Source organism: Sus scrofa, chromosome 13 (assembly GCF_000003025.6).
Source record: "Sus scrofa isolate TJ Tabasco breed Duroc chromosome 13, Sscrofa11.1, whole genome shotgun sequence".
NCBI classification, from domain to species: Eukaryota; Metazoa; Chordata; class Mammalia; order Artiodactyla; family Suidae; genus Sus; species Sus scrofa.
Window position 1 is genome coordinate 131,006,528 of NC_010455.5, and position 19,362 is coordinate 131,025,889.

At 43.9% G+C, this 19,362-nt stretch overlaps 1 long non-coding RNA gene across 1 annotated transcript; it reads right to left on the reverse strand.

Moving 5' to 3' along the window:
- On the reverse strand, positions 3,720–11,305 carry LOC110256560. Its single transcript, XR_002338192.1, has 3 exons — positions 10,756–11,305; positions 5,069–5,156; positions 3,720–4,824 (listed from the first exon to the last, which is right to left on the reverse strand). It is a non-coding gene; the product is annotated as an uncharacterized LOC110256560 (long non-coding RNA).

The following is a 19,362-nucleotide window of genomic DNA, read 5'->3' on the forward strand; positions in this document are numbered from 1 at the left end:
GAAGAACCGCCAACTCATTGACAAAGCCCGACCGGTCTGCTTCCTCTCTGAAGGAGACACTAGTAGTGAGAGACGTTGAATTCTTGATTATGGGCTATACAGGAACAGATGCTCAAAATAAACAGCTCCTGGAATCAAAGCTCAGGAGACGGTACATAGAATTTCAGTCTCAGAGTTCTCGCTGTGTTGCCGTGGATCAAGGATCTGGTGCTGCTGCAGCTGTGGCTAGTTCACAGCTCCAGCTCAAGTTCAATCCCTGGTCCAGGAACTTCCGTATGGCATGGGTGTGACTATAAAATAAAAATAAAAAAGAATTTGGGAGACTCAAGGATGGAGAGAGATCACAGACTCCAACATCTTCAGACAGAGGGGTTTCTGTTTGTTTGTTTGTTTGTTGCTTTTTAGGGCTGCACCTTCGGCATATGGAAGATCCCAGCCTAGGGGTCAAATCAGAGGTACAGTCGCTGGCCTACGCCACAGCTACAGCAACACCAGATCAGAGCCTCATCTGCGCCCTACACCAGAGCTCATGGTAACTTTGGATCCTTAACTAACTGAGCAGGGCCAAGGATTGAACCCACATCCTCATGGATCTTAGTCGGGTTCGTTAACCACTGAGCCACAAAGGGAATTCCTGTTTTTTGTTTTTTATTAAGCTATAGTTAATTTACAATGGTGCTGTAGTTTCAAGTATACTGCAAAGTGATTCAGTTATACATATACGTATATAAATATATATATATATTCTTTTTCAGATTCTTTTCCATTTTAGGTTATTACAAGATATTGAGTATAGTTCCCTGTGCTATACAGTAGGTCCTTCTTGCTTATCTATTTATACATAAAAGTGTGTATCTATTAATCCCAAATCCATAATTTATTCCCCCCCCCCGACTTTCCCGCTTGGGTAACCATAAGTTTTTTTCCTATGCCTGTGACAGAGTTTTTAGAGGCATAAGAAAGCTTAGAGGATTTTTTGCATATTTTTTGTAACTTGTTGTGGACTCCGAGACTCAGAGAGGGGTACGGTCTCCTCAGGGTCATAAACAAACTAGGGACTGAGTCCCACCCCGCCATCTAGCACAGAAAGGCACTTACTTCTCTGTAAAACTCTGGCCATCTCTCCTCTGTGGTATTACCTTCCCACCAGGAACCAGGGGCTCACTACCTGACTGGTCTGTCTGGCTTGGGTCCTTCATAAGCCCTCAACTCTCCTAGTTTGGGGGAGTCCCACTCCACATCATATTAAACATCTTAAAATGCATGTTCGCCCCATATCAAGTACCACTTTTATTTAAATTTTTTTTATAATTCTTTTATAATTTTTTTGAAATTAATTGCCTATAAGTAACTGATTTTCAGCAGCCCTCATACAGACTCAGGAATAGCTAATGCTGGATTGTTTTCAAATGCAATGAAATTTTTATGAATACTAAATTTCATGATTAATAAGATCGATCTCATGCTTCCTTTTATACAGATTTAATTCAATCAATATAGATATTACAGATAATACAGGCATTGATTACCCCCATTTAAAGCCTTAAAGAAGAAGGGCCACTCTCCCCAGGAAACCCAATGAGGAGTGAAAGAAGCAAGAAGACTCTAAGGAGGTCTTCAGACTCTAAGGAGAGCCCCCTTTCCACTGAGCCCAGCGGAGCTACCATTCAAGATTCACAAGCTTTCAAAGAAAGATGAGCATGTGTGAAAAAGACACAGAAGTCAGCTTGAAAGCACTCCCACTGGTCAAATCTGGGATAATTTATTTATTAAAATAAATAATGATGGCAATATGCTGCAATCATTAAGATAAAAATCTCTAAGTCGGTACTGAGACAATGAAAACTCAGGAGGAAATTGCAGATTGCAAATGCAAATTGAGCAATATTCTACAAAATAATCAGAATGAGGTATTCCATAGTATCAGTTATAAAAGTCAAGGAAAGGTCAAGGAATGATTGAGGAACTATTCTGAGCAAAGAACTAAAGAGACAGGACAATTAAATGTAACAGGTGATCCTGATGGATTCTTTTGTTACAATAAACGTGACTTGACTGTCAAAACTTGAATGGCATCTGAGGATTGATGGTGGTAATGTATCAATGTTAATTTCCTTATTTTAATAATTGCATTATAATTACATAAGGGAATTTTTTGGTAGAAATTATACACTAAAGTATTAAGGCTCAGGAAAAAAGTTTTGCTTTTGGGGGGCAACTTTTGTGCAAATATGAAATGATTCTAAAATTTAAAGAAGAAATTGAGGCACAAACAAGTCAAGATAGTGAATATTAAGCATATTTTTGTCACATCTTCCAGGAAATAGGCGCGCAACCCTGGAACAGTATAGTAATCTGTCAGTTGATCCAGCCTGGTGTGGAGAGACCTGCATGCAATGTCTATAAAACAAGGTCTGTCTCTCCACTGGTTTAAATTTGATGATGCCTGATGGTCATTTACAGTCAGCTCTTAGTTAGCAATGGTTCTTTCACTTTACCTTTTTTTTTTTGTCTTTTTAGGGCCACCCGTGCGGCACGTGGAAGTTCTCAAGCTAGGGGAGCTACGGCTGCCGGCCTACGAAACAGTCACAGCAATGCCAGATCCGAGCCACATCTGTGACCTACACCACAGCTCACGGCAACGCCGGATCCTTAAGCCACAGAGAGAGGCCAGAGATGGAACCTGCATCCTCATAGATACTCGTTGGGTTCTTAGCGAGCCATGGCAGGAACTCCCCATTTTACCTTCAAATCTGACTCATTCAATGAAAAAAAAAAAAGTTCTGGAAAGCCAAACCCTTAAGGATATAGAGATGGTCCCCATCTAAAAAAACACTTTAAGATCTTGTAAAATCTAATTTTGTAATGTGAATGCTGGTCAAAAGGGGGACGGCCAGAAATGAATGAGCTCTTATCAGGGCGTAAGAGGAATAAACACAGAACCAGCTCACCACCAACACAACAATACCTTCCTGTGTTGGATTCCCCTGTGTTCTCCACTGCCTTCCCACTAAATGATAAATTTCCAATGAAATATCATGTCTTCTTGTCTCTTCTTGTCTACTGATGACCAGCCTGCCCTCCCTCCCTCCTTCCCTTCCTTCCTTCCTGGTCCTTTTAACGCACTCAACATCGTCTGGGGCGATCCGTACGTCTATTTTTCTTGCAGACTTTAGGAAATCTACAACACCTAGGGAACCTATAATTTAGCTTAATATAACCTGGAGAAGGCAGAAGAGAAAGAAAATGAAGGCTGTGAATAAGAGGAGACACGCAGTCAGCACCTACCCGTTTCCTCTGTGAGGACTGGATGAAGTCCGCCGCCTTCCAGAGTTCTCTCTATGTGCCAGGTGAACTCCATCTTAGCCGGTTCAACTCTTTTTCAAAGAAGTGACACGCCTAGGGAATGTTTGGAGTGTTTCCACAGCATTCCATTGGAAGCTGCACGGATGCTCCATTCTCTCCAAGTGCAACAGCATGTCCCCCACCCACACCTCTGCTGCACTCCGGAAGTTTTGTCAAAAATTATTTAGAATGCGGAATTCATGTTACAAATGATAGTGTGATTTCCAGATGAGCCACAGAACTCCCCATAATTAATGTATAAAGTAAAGAGCGTATGTGCGCACACACCCTTCACCATTAGAACTGCGAAGGTGGCCCTTCAGGTAAAGACTAGTTCAGACACTGCCTTGATGGAAGTGATATATGGTGACAAATGGCTCCTTCACTTGGAAGTCTGATGTGAGCGGGAGCACGGTGAGGGATTCAGTCTAGGCACCCCTCACTCACCGGGACAGGTATAGACCCCAAGAGCTACCCTGATTTGCTATACTCTGATCACCGTCTTGCTGTAATTTTCATTCCACCCCTCATGGGTACCATTCTTTCTTCTTCTTCTCTCCCTCTCTCCCCCCACCCCCACCTCTCTGGCATAATCTGTTTTAGTAAGCCCCCAAAATATGACATTTGGGGAGAAAACAAGGTCTGAAAGGAAGTTTAGGAAAGCAGGTATCATTTATCATTTTACCACTGAAATATGTTTTTCATTTAGGATGGGCTTCTGTGGATACTTGGCAGAATTCTCTAGTTTAACACGTCTTTCGAATATTCCATTCACCGAGATAACGAGGCAAAGGAACAAGAAGAGGAGGAGGAAGCCCTACATAGCTATCAGTATCAACTCACTTCTGTGGCCACACTTGGCTATGCATTTATTAGATGTGACATGACTTAAGGTTCAAAAAATGATAAGGCCATCTCCAGGATGATCTCATTGAAAGTACAAACGTCCCTGAAATTCTTATTCTGTGACCAAGAAAAAAAAAAAGAGGGCAAGTCTGTCTGGTATTCTCTGTACATGTTCTTCCTCAAGACGACATTTCTAAAATAATCTCAGATGTGGTGTAACATTTGCCAGACAGCTGTTCTAGGGAATGCCAAGAAGATAATCCTTGGGTCTATCATAGTCTTTCGTGTTTTTTCTCCCTTTGGTGAATTCTGGGTCGAGGACTGTTTATTGACGCATGTTCCAAAGTTGAGCCAATCTCTCTAAGGAGGCTTGAAGGCACTTGAGGTCTTTTACCCCTATTCTACTGATGTAGTTGAGAAGGCATTTTCTCAACTGCATATCTACGAAGATGCAGTTTCCACTGAAGTATTCTACTGATGTAGTTGAGACGGCATTTTCTTGGTAAAGGGATTGACCTTAGCTCTGTTTCTAGAGGGCAAATATCTACGAAGATGCAGTTTCCACTGAAGATGTACTTGGTCTGCACGTTCTCTCCTTATCCCTGTGACAGCTCCATCCAGGATGATAAAACCCTGGGGACAGGGAGTTAAGACTCAGTCTGAGAGCTGGAAGGAAATTCTAGAATCCAATTGGCCCAGCATCCTCCTTTCCAAACTGCTAGTCACCTCCACTGTTTTCTAGAGAATTACATGCTTTTTACCAATAAACACATTCAGAATCTCGTGGATACTTTAATACACATGAATTTATCTTTCATTCAAATGAGCTTATTGAAAGAATTTTAGACAGGGGGTGGGGGGGATTTTGTGTGTTTACCTGGATATGAAACCTTGAGGTCAGTCCTTCTCTCAAATCTTCAAAATGCCAGTATTTCTGAGGCTGCCACTTCTTAAACCATAGTCATCTGTCAGACAACAAAGAGGACCGATGTAGAAGAGGAAACAGGGGCGTACAATATGAACAGGGGTCTAGAAAACAGGCAGATCTCAGGCAGAGACAACATGAGGGAGGAACGTTTTAATGGATCTCTTGGAGGTCCTGCCAGATTGTTGCAGGAAGCCAGAAAAAGAAAGAGAGAGAGAGAGAGAGAGAGAGAGAGAGAGAGAGAGAGAGAGAGAGAGAAAGAAAGAAAGAAAGAAAGAAAGAAAGAAAGAAAGAAAGAAAGAAAGAAAGAAAGAAAGAAAGAAAGAAAGAAAGAAAAAGAAGGAAGGAAAGAGAGAGACAGGAAGGAAGGAAGAAGGAAATCTTGCCATGTGCAACAACATGGATGGATCTCGAGAGTATTAGGCTCAGTGAATTCAGGCAGAGAAAGACCAAGACTACGTGCTGTCACTTAGGTGGAATCTAAAAACAAAACCAAATGAAAACAGATTCACAGATATAGATAACCAAGGAGTGGTTGCCAGAGGGGAGAGAAATGAGGGGGTTGGGTGAAAAATAAGGAAAGGGGATAAAGAGGTATACGTTTCCAGTTATAAAATAAATAAGCCACGGGGATGTCATGTACAGCATGAGCAATGTGGTCATTAATATCGTAACAAGTTTGCATGGGGATAGATGGTTCCTAGACGTAGGGTGGTGATAATTTCATACTGGATGCAAATGTCAAATCAGACGTAGTGCACCTGAAACTAAGATAATACTGTGTGTCAACTATTTTTCAATAAAAAGGAATTAATTTAAAATAGTCTTTAACTCAATATCTTTAATATATCATTTTAGTATGTCATGAATATTTAAAAATTGTTCACAAGCTATTTTTATCCCTATTTTGTGTTAAGTCTTCAGGCTCTGGTGACTATGTTATGCTCACGGCTCCTGTCCATATGGACCAGGCTCGTTTCTAGTGCTCAATACCCACAAGTGGCTAGTGGCTGGCACTCTAGGCAGTACAGAGCCAGAGAGGGGTCAGGTCCACTGCAGTCCAGGAACTTGACCTGTCTTACACTCCGAACAGGAGGAGTCTGAGGGTTTAATGAATGAGCAGGATGGGCCTGAAGCTAAGGAGAGTTTCATGAGGTCCTCAAGAGTAGTCAGTGCCTTCTGGAACTTTGAGAGCTCCCTTAGCAACCTGCGATTGGGGTCCCGTCAGCCACTGCTTTTCCAAACTCAAGAGTTAACGGACTGACCAAGGGCATGTCTGAGGAGCAGAGCAGCCGGAGAGGGACCCTGACCTTCCTTACACCACTCAGCTCTGACGTGGTAAAGAAGACCAAGACAGAGCACTCAGCTCAGCCTTCTCTTCCGTCACTGACGAGCTAGAATTTTGGCCAGGTCATCTAAGCCCATGCCCGACAGGGATCAAACAGGCCTAATAAGAAATGCTATATGATCTGCTCTTGTCTTTTGTTCCTTTCACGTTGGCTTTTCTAGGAGGTGAGGAAGATTTTTCCTGCAGGCTGGCAAGAGTGTGAGGATGATGATGTGATATAAGGAAATATCTGTTGAGACAAGAAAACGGGGAAGTGATGAAAATTATGGAAGTCCAATGGCCTTAGAGGATTACTGACTTGGAAAATTGCATAGGAAGTGAAACATCCAGACTTGGAAAAGGTTTAAAGGTTTAATTCATGCCCAGGGATAAAGCAAGTGGCCTGAACGAAGGCTGCTTTCTGGCTATAACAACACAGGCTCTATTCTGTGAAAGAAGTCATTTGAGTTCATTGTTAGGAAGAATTCCATGGTTATCGACAAAGTTAAGGCTGGCCCTACCAGCTCATCCCTTATGTTCCTAATATTGATGTCTCCTGCTGACATATGACATCCATATTGTACATGAAGCCACTGGACCCTAACTATGTCCCCATGAGATGGGACAAAACACTGAGGTTCTCAGAGTTGGCAGTTAGTGGATTGTAGAGGATTTTAAAACCAGTCTTCTGAATTCAAATCTACATAAATAATACAAAGGGTCATATTATGACCAAGGTCATAATATATGGCATGTAGCCAATAAATACTTATTGAAAAAGTTGGTTGATTGAATGAATGGGTGAATGAATGAATGAATGAATGAAAAATAAGAAACTGAACTTCTTGACATTCCTCAGAAGACTCCATTTCCAAATTTAAGTATGATCTCATACATCCTCAGGAAATGTCCTTAGGAAAGTGTTTCCCTTCATTGATATTGCATAGGAACAGCAGAAAGTATCTTCTTTTAGTCTAGATTTCCTTGTCTAATCATTATATAGAAGTAGTTTGAACAATGAGGTATCACCTTCCTCCAGTCAAAATGACCACCATCAAAAAGTCTATAAACAGGAGTTCCCATTGTGGCTCAGCGGTAACAAACCTGAGTAGTATCCATGAGGATGAGGGTTTGATCCCTGGCCCCACTCAGTGGGTTAAGGATACAGCATTGCTGTGTACTGCAATGTAGGTCATAGACACGGCTCAGATCCCATGATGCTATGGCTGTGGTGTAGGCTAGCATCTACAACTCTGATTCCCAATTCAACCCTTAGCCTGGGAACATCCATATGCCACACATGGAGACCTAAAAAGACAAAACAAAACAAAACAAAACAAAAAGCCTATAAACAATAAATGCTGGAGAGGATGTGCAGAAAAAGGAACCCTCCTATACTGTTGGTGGAAATGTAAGCTAGTACAGCCACTATGGAGAACAGTTGGAAGTTCCTTAAAAAACTAAATATAGAACTACCAAATGATCCAGAAATCCCACTCCTGGGAATATATCTGGAGGAAACCATAATTCGAAAAGATATATGCACCCCAATGTTCATTGCAGCACTATTTACAATGGCCAAGACTAGGAAGCAACCTAAATGTCCATCAACAGAGGATTAGATAAATAAGATGTGGTGTGTGTGTGTGTGTGTGTATATATAATGGAATATTACTCAGCCATAAAAAAGAACAAAATAATTCCATATACAAAAGCTGGATGGACCTAGAAATTAGCATACTAAATGAAGTAAGACAGAGAAAGACAAATATCATATGAGATCACTATTATGTGGAATCTAATAAAAAATGATACAGAGGAACTTTAAAAACAGAAATAGACTCAAAGACTTAGAAACCAAACAAATGGCTACCAAAGGGGAGACATGGTAGGGAGGGATAAATTAGGAGGTTGAGATTAATATATACACACTACTATATATAAAATAGATAAGTAACAAGGACCTACAGTATAGCACAGGGAAATCTACTCGATATTTTGTAATAACTTGCATGGGAATAGAATCTGAAAAAGGGAGTTCCCGTCATGGCGCAGTGGTTAACGAATCCGACTAGGAACCATGAGGTTGCAGGTTCGGTCCCTGCCCTCGCTCAGTGGGTTAACGATCCGGCGTTGCCGTGAGCTGTGGTGTAGGTTGCAGACGCGGCTCGGATCCCGCGTTGCTGTGGCTCTGGTGTAAGCTGGTGGCTGCAGCTCCGATTCGACCCCTAGCCTGGGAACCTCCATATGCCGAGGGAGCGGCCCAAGAAATAGCAAAAAGACAAAAAAAAAAAGAATCTGAAAAAGAACAGATATACGTATATGCATAACTGATTCACTTTGCTGTACACCTGAAACTAACAAAACATTGTGTAAGTCAACTATACTACAATAAAATTTGTTTTTTTTAATGTCGTTTGAGAACACTCATCTCTGTTGCTCCATGCTTTGGGCAAAAATATTCAGACATCTCAGTGGTGAGTACTGAACATTAGGCAAAGCAGCCTTCACTGGGAAATGTGTTGTCCACGGATGACCTTGATCAGCTGCAGAGACAGAGGCAGCCTGGTGGAGAAGGTGCTGGTCAAGTCAGCCTCTGCCCAATGCCTTGCTTTTCTTACCTGGATAGGAAAGTTTCCAGGGAAGAAGATGCTGTGTTAAAGGAATTTGATAGACGGAACTGGGTAGAAGCAACAAACCAGTGAAGAGAGAAAATAGTCTGCCTATAGATTATTTTGTCCTTCAAGTTCAAATTCACTTTCTCTATTTCTAGAGGGAATTTTTTTTTTTTTTTCTATTTCAAAGGATCTCAGACACAGGGTATTCCAACTGGAAGAAACGAGAGATAATAACAATAATAACTACACTTGCATATCCTAGGTGTGATCCAAACACTTTACCTGTATTTACTCTTTTAACCCTCCAGCAGGCCCTAGCATCTCCCTCTGCAGTAATCCTCTCATGTATGATCCCAGATACCACTGTTCACATTATCTTTAAGAAATTCAAGTGAATGGCACTCACTGGAACTGTACAAACCTTCAACCTTGCCCATATTATAGTGGAAGAACCATCACGAATCCAGCACCTGAATTTTACCGATGGAGAAACTAATGTTAATTCACATAGCAGGTTGTCCACAGAGTTGATTCCAGAATCCTGACCCTTAGGTGGTTTTTTGTTTTTTGTTTTTTTTTGGTCTTTTTGCCTTTTCTAGGGCTGCTTCCCACCGCATATGGAAGTTCCCAGGCTAGGGGTCTAATCGGAGCTGTAGCCGCCGGCCTACACCAGAGCCATAGCAACGCGAGATCCGAGCCGCGTCTGCCACCTACACCACAGCTCACGGCAACGCCAGATCCTTAACCCACTGAGTGAAGCCAGGGACTGAACCTGCAACCTCATGGTTCCTAGTCGGATTTGTTAACCACTGCACCACGATGGGAACTCCGCTGACCTTTAGTTTTGAGTCTGATAACTGTGTATTCTGTCCTGCGCTCCACTGTGGAAGCTGAGGGTGACTTCAGTATCCATGTTTAAAGAGCTCACAACTAATAGGGGAGGTACTGGTCACAGAGGTACGTAAAAACCAGCATGTCTCCACATTCAGGTTCTAGTAAATTGTTCCCTCATCCTCTAGTTGTACATGTTTTCTCCTTCCTCAGGTCCCCAAGTCACCAATGGGTCTCCATACACTTTCATCTCAGCAGCGCACAGTAGTGGCAGACGTGTGCTCTGAGGTCACGGCTCCATGACCTTGGGCACATGTCTGTGCCTCAGTTTTCCCCTCCAGAATGTGAAGATAACAATAGCACTTATCACTAGGGTTGTTATGAGACTTCGGTGAATTAATCTTCTAAAGCAACTAATAGTGCAAGGCACGGAGGAAGCATATGTGTTTTGCAAAATGCTGGATTATGAAACAGCCTTCCAGCTTCATTCTCTTCCTATAATATCAAAAAACTCAGACTCATAGACGTTGAAGACAAACTTATGGTCACCAAGGGAGAAAAGCTGTAGTGATGGGGATAAATGAGGAGTGTGGGATTAACATATGCACACTACTATATAAAAGAGTTCACCAGCAAAGAGCGACTGAGTAGCACAGGGAACTCTACTCGATATCCTGTACTAACCTATATGTAAAAGAATCTGAAAAAGAATGAATACATATATAACTGAATCACTTTGCTGCACCCCTGAAACTAACAACATTGTAAATCCACTATACTCCACTATGAAATAAAAATTAAATTTTTTAAAAACAATAAAATTTTAAAAATACATACTCTTGCTAAAGCCCAAGTCTGCTTACCATCTTCCAGGCTCCAAGTTCTCCAGTAGCTCTCACACTTGATTTTGCCTAAGAGTCTCCTGGGGTGCTTGCAAAAAAGGGCAAACTTCTAAGGATTCTAGCTCAGAAGGTCGGGGTGGGGCACAGGAATCTCCATTTTATCACATACCCCAAGGGATTCTAAGGTAGGTGGTCTGATAGCACAATCCGAGAGGGCAAGTCCTCCCCAATAAAGTCCACTTTTAGCACGGCTTTTGGTGACCCTGGCCATCTGGCCCTTGTCTACCATTCCAGCCTCACGGCTCAAAACCCGCCCCTCATCCTGCCAGCCAGACCTGCGTCAGGAAAAATGCAAAGCCATGCTGAAGTCAAGCCCAATGGCATTTCTCCATATGACTACTGTGTTATATGAGATTAGGGGGAAAAACAGCTGAGTCGACACCCAAGCAAAGTCTCTCTGGGCCATGCCAGTGGGTCACCATGGGAACCACGTTGCTGTGACTTCGTCCAGAGTGAGCATAAAAGCTGAGAGGGACAAAAACACACATCGTGTTTCTGAGTTCCTGTTCTCTTTCTCAACCTCCCTGAGAGACCAGGGCACTTGTTTTCTTCTCTTAAATTAACTCAAGGGACTGTCAGTTCTAAATTTGGGGAAAGGAAGGTGAGAAGGGGCAGAACGGAGACAAAAGCAGTCCTGAAGCCAGGGGACAATTCTCTGAGATAAATGGCACATTGAGCTCCAGGAATGCCCTGCTGCAGACTGGGAACTCATCCAAAGAAAAGACTTTTTTTTTTCCTTCATGACAAAGCTACTTAAGCTGATTTGATGCTAGATTCCCTAAAAATTGTCTTGACACACTAGCCCAAGAACTTGATAATACCTGTTTTGCCCAGTTATACAATCCAAGCACTTTTGAAAGGTGTTTTGGGAGTTTCCTGGTGGCCCAATGGTTAAGGATCCAGTATCACCACTGCTATGGCACATGTTCTATCCAGGGCCGAGGAACTTCTGCCTGCCACAGGTGTGGCCAAAACCTAAGAAAACAAAAGTCCCTGAGCTCCCTTCTCAATAAATCCAGGTCAAACCTATTAGTATTTTGTGTTTAAAGTTTACTTCATCAACCGCCAGACGGCATCATCCACCTGGACTGGGTTGAACAGTGTCCCCAAAACACGTCTATCCAAAATCTGTAAAGGTGACCTTATTTGGAAATAGAGTCTTAGATGTAGTTAAAATGGAGGTGAAGATGAGGTCACACTGGTTTTCTGTCTTCCACAACTTGGGCTGCTCTAACAAAAATACCACAGGCTGGGAGGCCTATAAAGAATAGAAACTGAGGGAGTTCCCACTGCTGCACAGCGGAAACGAATCCAACTAGTATCCATGAGGACGCAGGTTCGATCCCTGGCCTCGCTCAGTGGGATAAAGGATCCTGTGTTGCTGTGAGCTGTGTTGTAGGTCACAGATGTGGCTCGGATATGGTATTGCTGTGGCTGTGGTGTAGACTGGCAGCTACAGCTCCAATTCAACCCCTAGCATGGGAACCTCCATAGGCCGCAGGTTCAACCCTAAAAAGGAAAAAAAAAAAAAAAAAGTATATAAATTGATTTCTCACAGGTCTGGAGGCTGGAGGTCTAGGTGCTGCAGCATTGTTTTCAGGGTAGGGGTGGTGATGGCTGAAGAAGTTAGGGAACCCTGTGGGATCCCATTCAAGGGGGCTCTACCCTCACAACCTAATCACCTCCCCAAGGCCCCACCTATTAATACCATCACATTTGGGGGTAGGATTTCAGCACATGAATTTGGAGGAACACAAGCATTCAGAAGGTGGCAGATGGGGGTCATACTGGATTAGAGTAGGAACTAAATCTCATCACCCAAGTCCTTTAAGAAGAGAGACTCAGAGAAGAAAATGCCATGTGCCGGCAGACACACAGGGAAGAGGACCACAGGATGAAAGAGGCAGAAACTGGGGTGGCACCAGACAAACCGAGCAAGACCAAGCATCGCCGGCCACGACCAGAACCCAGAAGAGGCAAGGCTTCAGAGAGCGGTGCCCTGCTGACACCTTGACTTCAGACTTCTAGCCTCCGGAACTGTAAGAGCACAAATTTCTGTTGTGTTCAGCCACCTAGTAGGGAGTTATTTCAGCCCTAGGACCCTGCCCAACAGGTCCCTTTCTTGGTGATAGAAAATTCATACTCTGATGGCTTTCGGATTGATCACTGGACAATCAGCAGGTCAGATGGGTTTGAACCATCACTGGACTAAGCTCAGATCCTGGAAAACAGTAACAAGCAGTTTTATTTTGCAATCAGAAAATTTCCTCCAGCAAAGCCAGTATGGGGTCCAGTTAACATTCCCTGCTGGAGGCAAGTCTGAGCACAGCGTTCCAACTTCCTTAAGGGTCTGTCCTCTGCCCTCCTTGCAGGCAGTTTAGGGAGGCTCTCAAAATTCCTTGACATCCACTAACGAGGAACAGCCACTTGACTCATGCTTTTGCCCCTTGAACTCACTTCTGGGATTTCTGCCCCAAGCCCAGCAATGCTGGCATGAAGAGCCACACAGCGTCCGTCAGTTGCTGGGTCCCAAAGGGACTGTCCACCAGCACCTGCCACCTGGACACCAGGAGGTAATCAAGCCTGGTTCTATTACCATCAGAACAGTCTTACTGCCTGCAACCCACAACTGTATGGAGGTATATGCCTGCACCCAATGCCTCCCCCCGCCCCACCCCCTCACAGGGAGGGGACAGAAGGGAATCTTGGGGGGGTATAATGAAAGATCACAAGTGCCCCCCACATGCACACACTCAGCTGCATCTGTTGCAAAAGTAGAGCTAAAAATATCATCATCATATTGTTCAAAGTGCCTCATAGACAGACCTGTGACAGAAACTTATTTCAGAAATCAACACAGTGTTTGTGGAGTTAAAGTTCCTGCCAGTTTTGGGAGTTTCCATTGTAGCTCAGTGGTTAACGAATCTGACTAGGAACCAGGAGGTTGAGGGTTCGATCCCTGCCCTTGCTCAGTGGGTTAAAGATCCGGTGTTGCTGTGAGCTGTGGTGTGGGTCGAAGACGCAGCTCGGGTCCCGCGTGGCCGTGGCTCTGGCGTAGGCCTGTGGCTACAGCTCCAATTCGACCCCTAGCCTGTGAACCTCCACATGCCAGAGGAGCGGCCCAAGAAATGGCAAAAAGACAAAAAAAAGTTCCTGCCAATTTTAATGACTGAGTTTGCAACTGGAAGTATATTTTTCCCCTCCCCTTTTCTGTTGTTTTTGATCTTTGATTTTCATTTCAAATATCTGCCATAAGCCCCTAAAATCTCAAGTGCAAATAGGTAAGCTATAAATTATAAACAAACAAATCGATACATATGGAGGTGAAAATCTCCATAAATCTTAAGAGGTGAGAGTTATAAGTGATCACAGCTTAGCTTCCAGAAGCGTGTTAGTGTCATTTCATCCCAGACATGGCTTAATTGGGAAGAAGACAGATTGGACCACAAAATCCAACATGCCCCACCCCGTCTTCCTTTCCTGGATGCTGCAAAGGTTTTCATGTTATCCCCAAATTGGGACGCCATTACCTTCAAAGACCTGCCTTAGACCCTGAAATATATTCTTCCAAGTGCTCAGCAGCATTCATGAAATAGAGCAGACAAATTCCTAAACCATCAGTCAGAGGTCCCAGAGGCAAAAGGCCATGCCACACCCTTGCCTCTCACCAGAAACTTGTGAAAAGGACAGGTCCCGCTGGTCTTGTTTGGTTTGGTTCTCATATTTTTTAACTGAATCGGTGTACTCACCTGACAGGGCAGGTCCGTCAGGAAGGGATTTCACTGGGTGACCCTTTGGCCAGAGAAAAGCCATCTTTGTTTTCCAACCCCCTCCCCTGTCCCCAGCGCCTGAAAATAACACCAACACCAACACCAACTTGCCTCAAATCTGAGGCGCTATTGTATGAGCTTGAATAAGTCAGTTACTCTCTGTCTTTGCCTTGGGGAGGAGGAAAAACACAAAACAAAACACAGACGGGACTCTTCGCGAAAACCAGACCAGAAGACCAAAAAGATTAATATTTTCCATGGTCAGATGAAAGATGGCATGTAAATGCAATCTAGGTCTCTGTGCATTATTAAATTTCGATTACGTTTGAATTAGTTATAGAGTGACATTTTGACTGGTTCCTCCTTGTAATTCTCATAACTACTCCCGCCTGACATTTCCTTCCTCTCTGGGGCCCCTGTAGAACAGGTCCCACTTTGCAGGAGAGAAGCCAGCCCAGCAGAATTTCAAGAACACATTCCCGGGAAGGCGATTACCGAGCCACAGGCAGGAAATTTCAAACATTCGCAGATAGCAAGAGGTTCATCGCCCCTGGGCCTTGATCATTCAAGAACTACCCATGGGAGAACAGAGAATGTCCTTCATTAAAAAAAAAAAGACATTCCAAATCCTTTCCCCTCCTTGATAGCCCTTGGGGACAAAACCTTATTAAATAACCAAAGAGACACTCCCCCCCATCCGCGTGGGCACTCAGAGAAAAAGCACAAAGATGAAAAGAGCTTAGCACCCACCGTCCAGAGGAAATGCCCACGGCAGTGAGTAGACTAAGCGAGAGGAAAGAAGATGCCAAGAGCTGAGATTTACGAAAAAGAAAAGACGAAAGGCGATGACCTCGAACAAACATAACCTTTATGGAGGCGAATGACACGGCAGACTGTTTCTGAGCGGCCCACCCCCGCTTTTTCCTTGGGTCCCAGCCAGCCGTTCACATGGCCTCACTCTGAGACTCGGCACCCACCTCCCCATGCGCTAACTTTGTCCAGGCACAGATTCACTCCAATGCATAGTCTTCTGTCTTGGATAAACCCAAGAGACATCAGCTGCCAAGACCCTGAAGGGTCTTGTGATGTGTGGTGGGGGGAGGACAGGCCTGGCCCCCCAACCTGGCTCTGTGGTTATTATGGGGTCATAAAAGCGGTCTTCGCCCCAGCCCCAAAGCGCAGGCTTTGTGGCCCTGCCATTTGGAGTCCGTACTTCTCATTTCTCCCTAAAGAGGTGAGGAATTGAAACCAAAGAGGTGAGCAAGGGCCCTGCGTCGTTGTCTATCCACTCTCCTCCAGCATCCCTCCCACCCACACTCAAGCCCAAACATTTCCTCAAGTGGTTAAGCTTAGAGATTCATGCAGAATAGTACCCCACCACTCTGTCAGATATCTTTGTTTCACTATAAAAATATCTCAAAGGACCACTAGGTGAACTTAGATCCCATGAAGCTGCATCAAGTGTATCCTGTGTATTAATGCATTTTGCTGGGTCACTACGCCACCAGGAAACCAGGTACCCCAGTTTGAGGAGCACGATCTTCTCTTGGAAAAGCAAATGTCTGGCCACTCATGCTGGAGACACATTAGGGCAGTGGCCCTATTTTATCTTCAGTTGTCATCAAGAAAGGCTTTTGATAGATGAGCAACATTCCTCTAACCGGATGCAATGGAGCCACTTCTCCAGTGGTGGTGGGCCTGCCTCCCTTTCCTCATCACCCTCACTGGGGAAGCTGCGGAAACATGATCGGCTCATACTTCATCTCTCAAATCTTAAAACGGCCTGCAGAGCTCTGCAGGATGTGCCCCCACCCCTACCCCAAACTCTCCAGGCTCCTCTCACAACACTGCCTTCCCCTCAATCCCTGCATTCTTGCTTTGATCCTATTGGGCCTTCGCTCTAAAGCTAGCCCCTCCTTGCTGCTAATTCTCCTACTTGTGAAGGAAGGAAATGGTTCTATCCATGGTCCATGTGAATCTGAGGCTCTTCAGTAGCTTGTCCAGCTCACCTAGAATTTGCTCCCTCTGGGATCTCCCGGCCACCAGCCATCATCTCCTGGACGCTAGAGCTGGCCTCCTCAACACCCATTCCACCCTCCTTCTTTGCAACAACCAGTCCCAATCCACCTCCAAGATCAATCAGTTATGGTAATGCCCATCCCCTCTCTCCCCAGCTGGGGGTTGGGGGCCATATAACTTCATTTTATCCAATGGTTGAGAGCCCAGGATTTTAGTTTGATGGTTTGAGAGGAAACCATCTGTACGTTCCTTCTTTCTCGGCACACGGAAAGAAAGCAGGTATCCTCTACAGGATGGAGTAAATGGAACAGGAGTGCCTTTTAGGATGAAGCTGACACAAAGCAGAGAAGAGGGAGAAAAGAAACTAGATCCTTGGGCTACACCCCTGAACCACCGCATGAAAGCCATGTTGAGCCTATGCTCTAGTTTATTTATTTATTTTTATTATTATTTATTTATGTATTGCTTTTTAGGGCTGTACCCATGGCATATGGAGGGTCCCAGGCTAGGGGTCAAATCGGAGCTACAGCTGCTGGCCTACGCACAGCCACAGCAACACAGGATCCGAGCCGCATCTGCAACCTACACCACAGCTCACAGCAACGCCAAATCCTTAAGCCACTGAACAAGACCGGGGATTGAACCCACATCCTCATGGATCCTAGTCAGGTCTGTTAACCACTGAGCCATGAAGGAAACTCCCTATTTTTAAGAGCCAATACATAACTTCATCATTTAAGTCAATTTTTTGTTTTGTTTTATTTGTTTTGGCCACTCTTGCAGCATGCAGACGTTCCCAGGCCGGGGAATAAACCCAAGCCACTGCAGTGACAATGCTGGATTCTTAACCCTTAACCTGCTAAGCCACAAGGAACTCCTATTTAAGTCAATTTGTTTGATCTGAGGTTAGAATAGGTTAAGTTTCCTGCCTTTGGGGAAATTATACTCCAGTCAAAAAGAGGAGAATACATCTTGTGATGAATATTAACAACTGAAGGAAGAATAGGGTATTGAGAGGCATAGAGTTGGGCCACCAGGTCCAAACTCAGAGCCCAAACTTGGAAAAATTGACCAAGATTTGATGGGTGGATAAAATTAGGTAGGCAAAGTAAGGGGAAAAAGAAAAAGAGAGACGGTATAGAGTTCTAGACAGAGAGAAAAAAAGACTTAAGGTGAGAAAGAATACAGTATTTCTTTCTTTTTTTTTTTTTTTTTTTTTTTTTTTTTTTTTTTTTTTGCTTTTTAGGGCTGCACCTGCAGTATATGGAAGTTCCCAGGCTAGGGGTCAAACCAGAGCCTCGGCTGCTGGCCTACACCACAGTCATAGCAATGTGGGATCCGAGCCATGACGGCGACCTACACCACAGCTCAGGGCAACACTAGATTCTTAGCACACTGAGCGAATGCAGGCATCAAAGCCATGTAGTCACAGATACTAGTTGGGGTCGTGACCGCTGAGCCCCAACAGAACTCCGAATATGATGATTTCATGCAACCGAAACTGGCTCCATGATTTAGTCCTGATTTGCAAAATAGCCACTGAGGGCATGGTTCCCCTAGATCCTGCCAGGGACCCTTCTATACCCCTTTAAATGAATTGTAGCCTGAAAAGCAGATCCTGGTGCCGTCTCTAGCCCGAAAGCATCCTCGCATGAACAATGCAAGTAGAGGCAGTGAGTACCAACCTACCGGGTCTCTGGGAGCCACAGAAACCAAGTCTAGGCACACTCGCCCCTCTCCACCCACGCACACTCTCCCAGTACTAGCCCTACACTTACCTGCCTCAGTGCCCCGATCCCAATTCTCTTTACCAGCCAGGATTTGCACATCGAAATAGCAGGTCAGGGGACTCTGATGGTATCCAGCTATGGTCTGTCCTCATCATTTGCAGATTCACCTATTTGTAACCCCAAAGACACAAACAGGTCATTGATAGCCATTTGCAAAGGGGTGAAAATTTTGAATTTCTCGATGTATACCTTCCCAGCTCATCTCCACACTGTGCCTTCTTGTTTCAGCTCTCATACTGTAAAATGTCCTTTTGCAATCTATTTATTCCACTTTTTTTTTTTGGCATTTTTGGGGTTTGTTTGTTTTTAGTAATTTCACGGTTTAAAACAACCCCCAAGGACAGTACCAAAATGCTCTCCTGTATTCCTTAGCAGAAGAAAGCTGTGACATACCTTATGGAGCAAATAATATGTGTATTAGATAAGTTTCACTCATGTGTGATTTATAGTGCTGTTAGCTGTGAGCTTATTGTTAATCAATAATATATTTAAGCGTGGTGTCTTTAAATAGAGACATGCAAAAAACAAGATTATGTATTAATCAGTTATCAAAAATATTGTAACCAGAAGCTCATAGGAAGCTAACCCTGAATTCCTCCCAGGAGCCATGGCTCAGTATTGGCTCATTTAGTGTTCATAGCAACTTTACAGAACACACAGAAATAACAAGAACAGACTGCACAGGTTTAGAGATTACAAGGACTAAAGGCTGTCCAGCTCAAACGTTTGTTCCCATATGAGCTAATATTATTGCACTGCTCTAGATACAGACCCCCAAATTCATAACAGTTCAAATGCAAGAGGTGTTTATTTCTTTTTCCTTTTTTTTTTTTTTTTTTTTTTTTTTTTTTTTTTTTTTTTGTCTTTTTAAGGCTTCACCGAAGTTCCCAGGCTAGGGGTTGAATCAGAGCTGCAGCTGTCAGCCTACACCACAGCCACAGCAATGCAAAATCTGAGCCTTATCTGTGACCTACACCACAGCTCATGGC